Source organism: Protopterus annectens, chromosome 6.part0 (assembly GCF_019279795.1).
Source record: "Protopterus annectens isolate FY-2018-M chromosome 6.part0, PAN1.0, whole genome shotgun sequence".
In the NCBI taxonomy this organism is placed as follows: domain Eukaryota; kingdom Metazoa; phylum Chordata; order Ceratodontiformes; family Protopteridae; genus Protopterus; species Protopterus annectens.
Window position 1 is genome coordinate 1791508435 of NC_056737.1, and position 15190 is coordinate 1791523624.

Genomic DNA, 15190 nt, shown 5'->3' on the forward strand with positions numbered 1-15190 from the left:
CAGACTACCTTAAGTAACACATAAGCACATTTCTGAAGTGCTCTGTACAAGAAAACTGCTACTGACATAAACAAAGGTACACAGACAGACAGACACACACACACACACACACACACACACACACACACACACACACACACACACACACACTCTCTCTCATATGCTGTATGTGGTATCATGCTGTGCCCTATTAACAATAATAATGTCCCAGTGAAAAAGAATTGACAAGGGCTTGCAATTTTTTGAACTCTGCTTTAACTAATGTCTTTTATTTAAATTTTAAAAAGTAATATATAGTTTATGTGATTGTCATAGCCACATTCAAGTATATGACTCTATGCGAAGTGGTTTTTCAAAAATAATATGTACTACTAGATTATATTAGGGCAGTTATAATGTCTCTGTTCTGCATTTGTTATGTGAAAGCATATTAACGCAGCAGAATCATCAGGTTAGGGCTTGTCAGTGTGATTGTGGTGTAAAGGACTACAGTCACACAAAATGATAAATGTGAGAGCTCAAAAAAGATTTTTTGCATTATTACACCAAAGTGCAGCAACTCTGTTTATTCCCTCATTCTCTGGGTTTTGAGAGGCCCAGACCCTATCTTACGAGCAATGAGTAGACCACCACTTCATCTACCAGTATGTCATGGGATGTGGGAGGCACTGTAAACCCTAGTGAAAATCCATCTTGGTTTAAGGACGGCATGTGGACTTAGCATGGAAGCCAACCTAAGTGTGTATTGGGCAGCAGTGCTAAGTGCTACAGTCCTGTGCAGTGAGTTCACAGATGATCTTATTTTAGAAGGTGGGTGTGAAGTGAAATATAGGTGACATTGCCCCTCTCATTTACACAAGTCTTTTCAAACTTTTTAACTTTTCCAAGATTGTACCTTATGCTCTCTAACTTTGCACTGTGGTCAAGCTTTGTCAAACACCCTCAAGGCATGATTTCCAGTTTAATGAAAGAGGTCTGGACATTACAGGTAAAATATTCCTGTTGGAAAATTTGAAACTGACCAATCTCTTCTTATTATTTGTTTAGTGGCCTGTTCAAAAGTTGCAAAAGAAGAAACAGAACACTACCAGTAAATGACAGATGAAATTCACAAGGCCCCCATCACCTTAACTGCTTTTATGAAGATTTTTCCTGAATAATTCTAGAGTGAGTAGTTTTCAGTTCTTCTTGAAATTGTTTAACTGAAACATTTCTGACATATATACATTTGTAAATATATCTCATGCACATGTGTAAGTATACCGTAATTTGCAATGGGAAAATAGCATTCTGCAGTTTTCGTTGATATATTGCTCCTTATGAAAAATATTTGTTGGAAAAAATTGAAACAGTGGCATCATTTAACTGTAAAGGCTTATGTATTTATTTATTTATTTTTAAATCAGGTGTTTAATATATGCTTATGAAGTCATTAAAGCTGTTTCCCCATTTTTACTTCCATTTTCAAGTAAGACCAGATAGTAATCTGGTTTTACTTGTACTTGACTGATCACAGCCTCTTCCTAGGTCATTGATGTCAACTTACAGATCCAGTAATGAGGCAAAAAGGAAATATATAACGATACTGTAGGGCTGAGAGTGCAGACCTTTTAAACTACAGTTTTCTTATATCTCCCAGGAAGCAAACGTGCAGTGGCAGTAGCTAAAATGTTGGCTCAGGTACATCTCCAAGCTTGTTACGATGTACAGTACCCATTTGTGCTTCCAAGAAAGTGCCAGCTACTGATCCTGTTGTATCGTGTGAGAGTTGCAACAGAAGATTAATCCACCACTGGCACCAGCTGAGAAAGGCAAACCAACTAAATCTGTTGCATTCCTTCATCCCCCTGCCCAGTAATCCTGAACACAGGCCACAAGCAGTGCAGTAAATGACTTGCTTCTGCAGCAATCAGCTGGTTATTAACCTGGATTCAATTATTAAATATATGTTTGTGCAGGTTATGCATGTTCCTCCATTCACAATCTACCCCACTGGCAGAGATAAATAAGTAGTCTGTGCCAATGTGCCTGTGCATCTTTGATGTTTGTACACTTAAGACACTGTAAATGCTAATGTACCTTATGAATACCAAATACTCTGTGTAACTTTTCACTTCAGGTGGAAAGCCGAGGGTTGCTAAACCCTTATTCCTTCTTGACATTTTAAGCAGAACATGGCCTATAAAGTTTTGTTACTGCAGCCAACATTATAAAATCCACCTCTAAAAGAAGACTGCTTTTCCATCACCCTGTTTATAAAGAAATATTTCCCTATTATGTGGCCTGTGCGTCCTACAGAGCTGTTTGTCTGCCTGAAGCATCTCTGTCTTCATCAAGATGATCCTCAAGCCTTAAAATGCAATTGTATTTATCTCATCCTCATCTCCAAATTGCATTTCTATTTCCTTATTAAGACCATGTACCGTAGGAGGTATTGTCTAAAAATACATTTACAAAACATTACTGCACATTTTACACTCAACATCTATCTAACTGACTGAGCTCTATTGAATCTTTTAAGTTCGTAGCTTAGTGAAGTCCCTTGCTTTGCAGTCTTCACAACTGTTTGAAATTAATTATCACTGAAGACGAAAGCGAAATGAAATGTGTTTTTTAGCTACTGTTAATCTTGAAAACACAGCCTAGAATTACAGCTGTCACTGTAAACAAGCACTGCACAACTCTACTACATTTGTGTTATTGTGACAGCTGCCCTGATATTTTTCTTTATATTCCAGCAGACATTATTTCCAGAAACACTGATGTATTGCAGTTAAAAAAAAGTACATTTAATTTTGCTGATAAAGACGTCATGACTCCTAGGTATCTGCAGTGGCAGAATCCATCATTATCAATGTTCTACTTATTTAACATTGACATATTTTATCTTAATATCACTAAGCTACATATCTGTATTGCAGTTTGCATTAAGTCACTTTAACAAGACACATTCTGCCTGTTTGCCCTTATGCTGTCGATTCACTCCCTCTAGGATTGAATGTTGCATACAGTGAAAATGTTTTTTTTTTTGTCATACACTTATATAGACATTAGTGAAACCTAAGTCAGAGATGGCATGGGGGGAATCCATGATCCCCCATCAATAGGCTTATTCTATGGCATGCTTATTTTGAATTTTGATATATGTCTTTGTATTCGTGTGTGTGTGTGTGTGTGTGTGTGTGTGTGTGTGTGTGTGTGTGTGTGTGTGCGTGCGCGCATCTAGTTGATGTCATGCATGGTAATTCACATCAATCCATTCCACTGTCATACTGAGTGTTACAAACAGAATGTGAGATACTTGTCATGTATAACAGGACATGCATGACTGTATTACCTTCTTCAATAAGCTTTACTACAGCAGATTGATGATGTGTGTGTGTGTGTATATATATATATATATATATATATATATATATATATATATATATATATATATATATATATTTTTTTTTTTTTCCAAGGGCAGGAGTAATTACAATGGAGGTAGGAACAGTATGCTGGTGTTCAGTTTTTAGGGACAGTTACCATCATCCTTATAGCCATCATTCTTAAGGAAACCTGTACCTGTACTTTACCACTGTCCCTCACTGATTACAGACAATTGCAATAAGTCCAGACAGTAAGAGCTGCAGCAGGAGATTCTTTGTTTGGTTAACCAACCAAGTATGATTTGACTCATTTCACTTCACTCTGCTTTTATGCATTTGTGTTTGCTTCTTTTCATCAAGGCTACTGAAGAAGGAAAAATAAACGACTGCCTTTAAGCACTTTTATCTTGCAAACTAATCTCTGTCTCACTCTTGTCAATGCTACAGGTAATCCTAACAATTGGCAGATGCAATTACCTTACAGTTTATAAGAGGTAGTTTGTAAATGCTTCAGTGAGTCATTGCTACCGGAGTGGTTTAGATTTTGTTCCACTTATAGAATACTGTCAAAATACCATTGTGTATCCTTGTTAGTAGGACTTTGAGTTGAAAAATGCATAATTCCTTAGTACCAGTGGCTGAACTCTCTGTTAGCTGTATGCTTTGAAGAATGTCTTTAACTATCTGTTTCACTGAACATCACAGATAATATTACTGATTTTTCAAGAAGTATGGATTAACTGCAGAGGCATACCTCTCAACCTCTTAGTGAAAACAATCTGGACAAAGCCCAACAAAATATGATGACAAACGCCCAAAAATAGGGACATATTTTAAATATTGCTCTTATAAACTTAGAAAGTTGCTAGAGTAACGGGGTTCATTTATACATACATTTTTGAAGGATTTGAAGTCTGAAACTCAAATGTATGTCATAATGTAATGACTTCAGTCCTCAGATCATCACAGTGATTTGCCAGAAAGCCACACATTTTATGAGGAACAGACCAAAATATGAGCCAAAAATCAGTACATTCTGTGAAAATCTGGACAGTTGAGAGATATGCTCCTGGAGGAGCTATATTTTATTTGCAGTGAGGTGCTAAATGGGGTATTTTGTTTTGATGCAGTGAGTTATTATGCTAATTTATCATTCTGTAGTTTTCTAAGATGTTCATCGTGTTACCCTGCTGCAGTCATCGCACTTGGGTATCCTGCCGTCAGGCAGTCCCGCAGTCGGCCAGAGTTCCAAAGTCTTGGTCCGGCGTCAGTTGCTGTCGCTTCCTCCCTGAAGTCAGTGTGCCAGGGGTATATAAGAGGCATCCAACGCCATTTTCTTCAGTCTTTCTTGCCGCGCGGTGCCCGAAGCAGAAGCAGTTCACAAGTACCGGACGGCCGACACCTGAGATTTTCGAATCGAATTTCAGTCCGAAGTCTTCAATAAAGCTAAGTACCCCATTGGGGAACCTTTTCTTGCCTCAGTCCAATGTCAGGAAAAAGTTAACAATTGCATTTCTTGTGGGAAGCAAATACCTCATAAGGACTTCCATTCTTATTGTATTCCTTGCCTAGGCCCAGACCACGACGTCACAGGTTGTCGGTTTTGTGCTAGGTTTCATAAACGAACTATCAAACGCTGTTTTGACTTTGCACAACATTACTTTGGTAGGAAATTTAAGTATATCATGCCGTCGGAGCAGCCAATGACCGGCATGCATAAAAAACACAAGGATAAGGATAGTCAGCCTAGAACCAAGCCAGACTCCGAGGCCACTGCTGGACCTGTCGCCGGTTCTCCGGTTTTCAGTGAGGCGCCTACGCAGCCCCTGATGACCGCGGAAATAGAACCCCAGACAGCTTCGTTGTACCCTTCTGACACCGGAGCAGAAGGTGATCCCGGTGCAGTAGAAACACCTTTGGTTTCAGAAGGTGTCTTCAGACCGACTACACTCACCATTAAATCTTACGCTAAGCTAAAAACTCCATTAAAACCAAAAACGACTGTACATCAGTCTCCTGTTCAAGGCCCCATGCCTAAGAAACAGTTGCTTAAGATGGCTGAAGATTTGATTTCTTTAATCAGGGGTTCCCATCCCCCTCCTGATAAAAGGCCAAGACAAGAGGAGGACTATGCTTCCTCTGACCAGGTTTCTATTTCCTCAGATTCTTCTGAGGAACAGGACTATGCTTTCCCCTCTTATGAAGATTCTGATGCTGAAGACTCTATTCCCTCAGCATCTACCCCTGAAGACTACTCCTTTGGGGAAACTTTACATACCATGAGGGAACATTTCCACTGGGAAGGCCAGGACTACTCTGATTCTAAGAAAAGGCTCAGAGAGTTTCTTTTACTACCCCAGCACAGACCACTTGCTATCCCTCCAGTTTTAGATATTGTGGATGATGTTTACTTAGAGTCTAGTCTAAATCCAGACTCCCTACCTCCTGCTCCAGCCAAACCAGGCAGATACTACAGAGTACCTGACACTCGCAAATTCCTTTATAAAAGCCCTCTGGCTGACCCAGAAACAATTTCCCAGGGTCCCAAAGGGACTAAAGCTTCTATGGCTAAAGATCCTGTACCCTCTGAAAGGGATTCCAGAGCGTTAGATAGATGGGGAAAGAAGATATACACATCAGCTACTCTGGCTATGAGAGCATTATATTGTCAGTTTCACATGCTGAAATATCAGCAATTCCTAATGTCTCAATTAAAACAAAAACTGAGCACACATTCTGAACAGGCTGAATTCAAGGAAATGCCGGATCTGTTACATGCAGCTGAACAGGTGGGCAAACATACTTTACAATGTGGATTTGATTCATTGGAAGCTTCCTGTAGAGCAGCTGTTACTGGGTCTGTCATACGCAGACATGTTTGGTTAAAAGAGCAAACCCTACCTGATCATGTTAAAGCAAAATTATTGGATGCACCTTTACAGCAGGATGTCTTATTTGGTGTCAAAGCAGAAGAGGTTTTAAAGAAAATGGAGGATAAGGCAAAGTCTATGCAGACGGTCAAGGATTTTTTACAGGTACAACCCCCTCGTTTCAGCAGAAATTAACCAACAAAAAACTGGTCCTTTCCAGCTTCTGACAGACCACAGAGGGGCAAATACAGATGCCCAAGGGGCAGAGGTTAGTCACAAGGCCCTTACAAACCTCGCCAATGGGGTGCCACAACCCAGAAAGGAGGTGAAGACAGGCCCCAAGCTAGCAGAAGACAAACACAATGACTCAACCCTCCAACTACCAAGCAAATCTCTGTTGTCAGCTCCCTTGGGACGAAAATTAGCACTTTTTGCAGACAACTGGCACATCATCACAAAAGACAAATGGGTCCTATACATTGTCTCACAAGGATACAGATTCCACTTTCATACCTTGCCAAGGATAAAAGGAATGCCAAACCTGCCACCAAATCAATGGGCAGAGGCACAAAAACAAATTACAGCTCACATGGACATGAGAGCCATTCAACAGGTACCTACACAGGAGCAAGGACAAGGATTTTACTCAAGACTCTTTTTAGTCCCCAGAAAGGACAAAGCATGGAGACCCATTCTGGATCTTTCAATTCTGAACACCTATCTGCAAGTACCAAAATTCAAGATGCTAACACTAAAGCAGCTTCTTCCCATGCTGGGCAAGAAGGCTTGGCTAGTAACGTTGGATCTCAAGGAGGCATACCTGCATGTCCCTATCAGACATAATTGCAGAAGATACCTCCGCTTCACTGCAGGTTTAACCCATTATCAATTCTCTGCACTGCCCTTTGGCTTATATACTGCGCCCAGGGTCTTCACAAAATGCCTGACACCAGTAATTGCATACTGCAAACAAAGAGGAATTCAAATATACCCATACCTGGACAACTGCCTTATTCAAGCAGAAAGCAAGGGCATTCTTTTAAAACATCTGGCATTTGTCAAACACCTTCTAAGTTGCCTAGGGTACACGGTAAATGAAAATAAATCAAAACTAGTGCTCTCACAAAACATAATATTCCTGGGGGCCAGCTTGAATACAATGGCCCAGATGGCTTATCTCACGCCAGACAAGCAACAACAGCTGACTCAATACTTCAAAATAATGGCAACAAAGACCCAACTCCCTGCAAGAAAAATTCTGCAGGCCTTGGGATTCATGGCATCTTGCATACTACTAATACCATTTGCAAAACTGCATATGAGGAAATTACAATGGTACCTGAAAAGCGTATGGACTCAGCACAGCCACAGCTTGGAAACAATGATACCACTCATTCCCTGCCTTCAACAGGAGTTTCTATGGTGGTGGCATGTCACCTCAACAAGGGTCAGACTTTCACATTTCCCACAGCCAGGCAAACTATGACAACAGATTCATCGGACTATGCCTGGGGAGCACACATGGCAGGACAATGCATTCAGGGCAAATGGACTACAGATCAAAGGCATCTGCATATCAATCAAAAGGAAATGCTAGCAGTACAGAATGCCCTAACAGCTTTCAAGGACCTCTTACACCCAGGACAACTAATAATAAAGACGGACAGTACCACAGTAATGTGGAACATCAACATGCAAGGGGGCACACATTCCTACCCTCTATGCAGGCAAGCAATGACCTTGTGGAACACAGCACTGTCTTACCAAGTTCAACTACAAGCACAATTCCTGCCAGGAAAGAAAAACACATTGGCAGACGACCTAAGCAGAAACATCATGGATCCCCACAAGTGGAAACTGGATCCACAAGTATTTGCAATGATAACTCAAAAATGGGGACGCCCAGACATAGATCTGTTTGCCAACCCCCAAAACTACCAACTTCAAAAATTTTGTACAAGGACATTCCACCCACGAGCTTGGAAAGTGGACGCCCTCTCATTCAGTTGGAAAACATTAACAGTGTATGCCTTTCCTCCACTGCCTCTTCTAGCAAAGGTGCTGCTGAAAGTCAGATTAGAGAGGCCACAAATGATACTCATTGCACCAGACTGGCCACGCCAGCACTGGTATCCAATTCTAAAAAACATGGCCCACGGCCCACCATGGATTTTACCACAAATTCCTCACCTGCTCCCCCAGTGAGACAATCAAATTCTACACAGCCAGCTCAAGACTTTAAAGCTGGCTGCATGGCAAATTACCTAAACAATCAACCAATACCTCTATACAAAGCTGTTATGGATGTCATTCTGGAGGCCAGGAGGCCCAGCACCAGGAAAACCTATTCAGACAAATGGAAAAGATTTTGCGCCTGGAACCAGACTAAAGGCCAAAATCCCCTTGATCCAAACATTCCTCAGATTCTACAATATTTAACTAAGATGTTGCACAAAGGACTTTCTTTTTCATCTATTAAGATCCACGCCTCAGCAATTTCAGCTCATTACAACACGGATCCTCCTTCATTTTCACATCCACTCCTAAGACAGTACCTCAGAGGGGCTAAGAACATAAGACTGCCCAGGAGAGCACCAACACCTACTTGGGATCTCAACTTTGTTCTTGAAAAACTTACACTGCCGCCCTTTGAACCAGCTTTCTCAGCTGATTTAAAGTTTCTTTCATGGAAAACTGCCCTGCTGCTAGCAATAACTTCAGCTAGAAGAGTCTCAGAGCTACAGGCACTAATGGCAGTGGAACCTTTCCTCATTTTTCATCAAGACAGAGTCTCTCTGTGAACTAACCCTTCCTTTATGCCAAAGGTAGTATCCGGTGTGGCCCTAAACCAAACCATTCATTTGCCCACCTTTTTTCCAAATCCCCAGAACAAAGGAGAAAGACTCCTGCACTCTTTGGACATTCACAGACAATTACGTTACTACTTGGATAAAACTAAGGCTTTCAGAAACTCTGACCAGCTCTTTGTAACCTATGCTGCAGGATCACAAGGAAAAGCTATCTCAAAACAGATGATTTCAAAATGGATAGGACATTGCATACGTTTCTGCTACATGCATCATGGGAAACCGGTACCTGCTAGCATTAGGCCCCACTCCACCAGGGCTACAGCTACATCAGCAGCCTTTCTCAGGGGGGTGCCAACCAAAGATATTCTGGAAACTGCAACTTGGAGTTCAGTGCACACCTTCACCAAACACTATCACTTACCTCTATATTCTAAGACTAGAGCTGGCTTTGCCACTGCAGTTTTGCAGGGCCTACTAGCTTCTTCTAACCCTCTTTAACTCCACCACCCATCCTTAGCTTTGGGATTCAACCCAAGTGTGATGACTGCAGCAGGGTAACACGATGAACATAGTACAGTTTTGTACCTACCATAAATGTAGATGTTCGAGTGTTCACCCTGCTGCAGTCCAGCTTACTCTCTCTCCATCCCCTCTGAACTAGCTGGACTTATCCATACCTTTCTATCCTATACAACCTCTGTGGTGTATTTGCTTGTGACTGAAAGTATTGTTTTATTTTTACTTGCATATTTTTATATAGCAATAAGTATTGCCTACCTATTGGGGGCACCTGACATCTGGGGCAAGAAAAACTGAAGAAAATGGCGTTGGATGCCTCTTATATACCCCTGGCGCACTGACGTCAGGGAGGAAGCGACAGCAACCGATGCCGGACCAAGACTTTGGAACTTTGGCCGACTGCGGGACTGCCTGACGGCAGGATAACCCAAGTGTGATGACTGCAGCAGGGTGAACACTCGAACATCTACATTTATGGTAGGTACAAAACTGTACTTTTTAGTTACACATATTCTAGGTCAGTGATACAAGTTCTTTACTTTGATTTTCAAAGACAGTTTAATGATTCAGAGTGTTGCTGCTTTAATGCATCTGGTATTTTTGCTTAAGGAAATACAGAGGATACAATTACCCATCTTATTTTAATTAGTTTTGAAAATACAATGTTAATGTATATTTTTGTTTATGGGAGTGGCATACATTTCTCAGATGGGTGAAACTTCAGAATCCTTGAATTTTTCTAGCTCTTTGTGGGACAAAGTTCATTTTGGGCAAGCTGTGTGGCACATAAGATTGTTTGTCCTTGGGCCTATGTTGATTTTGGGTTGCAACATCAATGCCCCCCAGTCATCTCTCCTCTGAATCCAGCCTTTTAAAATATTGTCACTGAATCTGAGAGACACTGTCTGTACTGGTGGTCTTTACTGCCCACTAGCAGATTGTACTGATATTCTGTCAAGACTGCCTGGGAATTAATTCTGCATGGTTTCAACAGACCAACATTCAAATTCTGTTCCCTCATTGCTGACAGACATTCTGTTCTGTCATTGTTGGCAGACAGAGGTAGACTGAGAGGGGAAGAGGGAGGGCAAAAGTCCATACTGGGGTTTATGGTCATCTAGTATGCAGCTCAGCAGTCTAGAGTCCAGGCCTTGTTGATGGAGGCAGTCTTGGCCATGCTTGAGGCTTACATTGCATTACATGTGCTTCATTATTTACCTGTCCATTCCCTCTTGAGTCCCTCACCACCATGCATTATAATAGTCCATCCCACAGCAACACAACTGTGTCTAGGCAGGAAGCCAGGAAAAGTTGTTCTCTACTGTCTGCTGCTTTTGCTCCCCCCTCATCAGTCTGTTTTTCTCATTCAAAATAGTCACTTCATAACTTCCTGACATGACCTTTTGCACCAAGGTCATGTCCCAACTTCATTTTCTGGTGCTATATGAGAAGATTTCTAGCACCTTTAACCTCTTTCTATATTCATTCCGCTCCATTTTTTCTGATCTTTCCATTTGCTTTCCTTTGGACTCTACTAAGAGAGATAGCAACCTTCATTTTCAGAGTACAACACCAAAAACCTGATACAAAAATCTGTCCATTACCTAGAAAGTATTGAAAGAGTCCAAATTATTTTTTTACGACACAAGCCCCACTTCACCCTTACCACCTGAATTGCTATGTTCCATCTCAGCATTGAACAACACCTGGGGCAAGGTGGAAAACTTTTAGTTTTTCTGTAATGGGAGCAGGAAATTTAATTTTTAACTGTGTGCTGATAAAACACTTTATTACCTTCATTTGCAATCTTTCCAGCAGCCTGTGCCCTTCCTAATTAGAGATTTTAGTGGGACAAAGAAACCTGAACTGCGGTGGTGGTGCTGCGGTACCGTTGTCGCCTCACAGTTAGACGTTGCCCGTTCGATTCTCAGTTAGAGCGTCTTCTGTGTGGTGACATGCGTGAATGTGCGTTCCTTCGTTGAAGGTTGTGCATTAGGCCCGGCCAGCCAGCACGTTAAAATCTGCTGCCAATCATTAGCGGACCGGAGTTCCGCTGTGGCGACCCCTAACCGGGAAAAGCCGAAAGGAACAAACAAAGTGGGACAAAGAAACCTGCATCTTTACAGCATCCAGCATCATAAAGGTACAGAGCACCTTAAGTGCTGTTTGGTGCTTGCAGTAATGAGAATCACATTTCTGATGGGTATGGTCCCATTGTTTCAGAAGGAGGAATAAGCCTTTCAGGCACGTTTGCTTCAGCATCAGGTATGACCTACTTATCACTACCACTGTGCCAGCTGGATTTTCTTAATAACCCATAGTCTCCTTTTACTTTTGTAGTTAGCCTTTGGTTGTTAAGGGTAAGGTTGGCTGCTTGGAGGTCTCCTAGTAGGACAGATACTCTTTGGACATTGACAGTGAGGGCAGACAGCTTCTCTTTGCTCAATTCCCATTACAATATTTTTTATTCTTTCTGCTCCCGTGTGGTTGTCAAAGAGCTGTGAAGCAGACCCAGGCACCATCTCTCAGAGGGCACTAGACACTGTTCCTTTTCTTGGGAGAGGGGAGCTCTGCCTCTATCTGTGTCTGCTCAGGGCTATTTTCTGGTCCTTCATACCTAGGGTTTCATTTTTTTCCTGTGTAAAGGGACCACAGATACTCATATTTCTTCTTCATGGAGCAGCCATAGTACATTATAGGTTCATAGGTGTGTACTAGGCTAATGGCCCTGGAGCCTTTACAAGCCTAGCCCATAGGATTACCCTGGCATCGTGCCACCTGACCTTAGTTTCCAGTGCTTCTGTCGAGTAAAGCCACTGGAGTGATTCCTAAGGTGAATTTTCTATTTCCCATTCACTCAACAAGATTTCTCTTGAAGAGGGCCAGTGAGGTGCTCTGTTTGACATGTATGGGAAGTCTGTCCAATAGCAAGGGCAGTCTCTGGGTTATGAACCTGTCCCTCCAGCATGTTCTATTGATTGTGTTAATGAGGTTGAGGTTTCTGGAGTGTGTGGTGTGGAGGGATTGGGATTTTTTTATATGTAGAATTTCTAACAGAGCTGGGTCAGACACGGCTTTGTAAGTCAAGCAGAGACTGTCTCTAAGTAGGTGATATGAGACATAGAATAGTTGTAGTTTTTTTGAGTCTGTCCATATAGGGCAAGACCTAGAATCCTCTTTGTGAAGTACATTTCCAGCCTCGCCATTTGTTGCAGGTGTCTAGTCAGGTACATGCCAAATAGGGCATTGTATTCGACAATTGGCTTAATGAGGGAAGAGTACAGGGAGACAATGACCTCTTTCTTCCTGGATGCAAAACCTGAGTAATGAGATGTGCCACATAGAAGGACTTTCTGATCACAGTGGCAATGTGGTGGTCAATAGAGGGGTTGCTGTCAACCTGTGTTCCTAGATCTCTTATAATGCCTTCTGTGTTCAGTGGACTACCATTGACGTGGTAATTCAAGGGAACCGGGTTTTTCCCAAGGGAGATGATGACACATTTTTTGGCATTGAGCTTAAGGCCATAGTTCTGACACTAGTCATTGGTCTCAGTGAGACCTTTCTGTAGGATGTCAACATCACTTGGGGAGTTAATAATAGCTCCCAACTTGCAATCATCTGCAAACTTTGTCAGCAAGAGTCCCCTCATGTTGGCCTAGACTTCAGAGAAGTAGACACCAAACAGGAGAGGACCCAGGACTGAACCCTGTGGGACTCCACTCGTGACTGGCCAGCAGTCTGACTTGGAGTCAGCTACATTCACATTGTGGGTTCTATCTGTGAGCCAGTTCGCAACCCACCTAGTGATATAGGGGTTGATGCCTAGCTTAGTGAGTTTTTTTATGATTCCTGAGTGGGAAATGGTGTCAAAGGCCTTGGCCAGATCAAGGTAGGCTGTATGAACCACCTAGCCTTCATCCACAGCTCTGTTGACTGACTCAAAGAAGTCTACCAAGTTGAGCAGGCATGATCTACACTTCACAAAACCAAACTGTGTAGGATACAGAGTTTGGGGATTCCCTATATCCTTGTTTATTAGGCCCATGATGATGCAATCCATAGCTTTGCATATCAGACTCATCAGGCTAATGGAGCGATAGTTCCCAGGGTCTGTAGTCGCTCCTCCTTTGTGGAGAGGGATGACTGTAGCAGTGTGCCATTTGGTAGGAACAAAGCCTGAGGTGAGGGTGTGATTGAACAGGGCTCACAGGTGAGGTGTCAGTTCACTCTGTAGTTCAAGTAGAACACAGCCAGGGATATTGTCAGGTCCCATAGAAGCTGTATTTTTGGCCTTGGACAGTGCTGTTGTAACCTGTGCAGCAGAAATACTGGGTGCCTGGCAATTTACTGGTATTGTGATTGGTCCTGTGGGTAGGGGGGTAAAGATGGCACTGAATCTGTCGGCCAGTATATTGGCAGTATCTGTTGGCTCGGTATAGGAGGAACCATTGTGCAGTAACTCACAGCAAATCTGGGAATTACCATGGAGATTCTTTAGATAACTATAGAATGGCTTGTGGTTGTCTTTATTATCTGCTGCAATTCTGTTCTCATAGCTAGCTTTAGAGGATTTGATGAGGGATCTCAACTTTTTGTTGAGGCTTATAAGGGAGTTTTTCCAATTTTGGGACTTCACCTTATTCTGCATCAGTTTCCTCCTTCTGTTGTAGAGTTTGTTACCTAGAATTATGTCACAGTATAAACAAAAAATGATCGATTTCAATAATTGGCTTAGTTTTTGGTGTCATTCGAAGGGGATACAGTTTCTGTCAGGCTGGTATGACATGGTCGATAAACCTCGCTGTCTGCCAGAGACTGTTTGTACCTGGCACCACTAGGGTTTTGGCTGCTGGCAAAGGTTCTTGCCTCCCCTATAGTGCCTCTTTTAGGCGTGGTCTCAAAAACAGAATTGCTGATGTGAAAATTGCCAGTCATAACAAAATAAGAGTTATGCTGCTAAACGCTAGGAGCTTAAACTAAAAACTGCACACCCTGGAAGCACGTCTATCACTAGAAGATGTAGATGTCTGTGCAATCATGGAAACTTGGTTCAAGGCTTCAGAGAGTACCCTGGCCTTGCAAGGCTCCAATACCTTCCACACCTTCAGACTGAAAGACGAATGTGTGAGAACCAAAGAAGGCGGTGTTTCTATCTATATTAGAGATAAATTCACCAACTGACTAGTTAGACAGGACAACTCCATGGAGTTAATCCAAGTTCCAATTACTGTGGGTAAGATGCCCATTCAAGTCATAGCTAGTTATAGATTCCCCCTTCATGAATCATGATACACAAGAGGCCTACTTGACCAAACTAGAGTCAATCCAAATATTGCCAAACACTCTAGTCATGGGGGATTTCAATTATCCCACAATCAACTGAAAACCTAGTCTAGCCCTAATTCACTTGTGCAAAGATTCCTTGACTTTGTTAACTCAAATGCCCTGGAGCAAATTGTTCAAACCTCAACGGGAGGAACAAACATAGTGGATTTGGTTATCACTAACATGACAAACAGATGCACCACCACAAATGTTTGACACTCATTAGTTTAATCTGAGCACAAATCAGTTTCCTTTGAACTGGCACTAACACCAGAACTCACAAAGGGTGGAG

At 42.1% G+C, this 15190-nt stretch overlaps 1 protein-coding gene across 3 annotated transcripts in view; it reads left to right on the forward strand.

Moving 5' to 3' along the window:
* The window catches only part of GULP1 (GULP PTB domain containing engulfment adaptor 1), a 4195041-nt gene that overhangs the window by 2138862 nt on the left and 2040989 nt on the right, over positions 1 to 15190 (forward strand). For all 3 annotated transcript variants that reach the window (XM_044075155.1, XM_044075158.1, XM_044075157.1), the window contains exon 8: positions 1048 to 1167. The gene's annotated coding sequence lies outside the window, so the exon portion shown is untranslated. The remainder of the gene's footprint in view (positions 1 to 1047; positions 1168 to 15190) is intronic.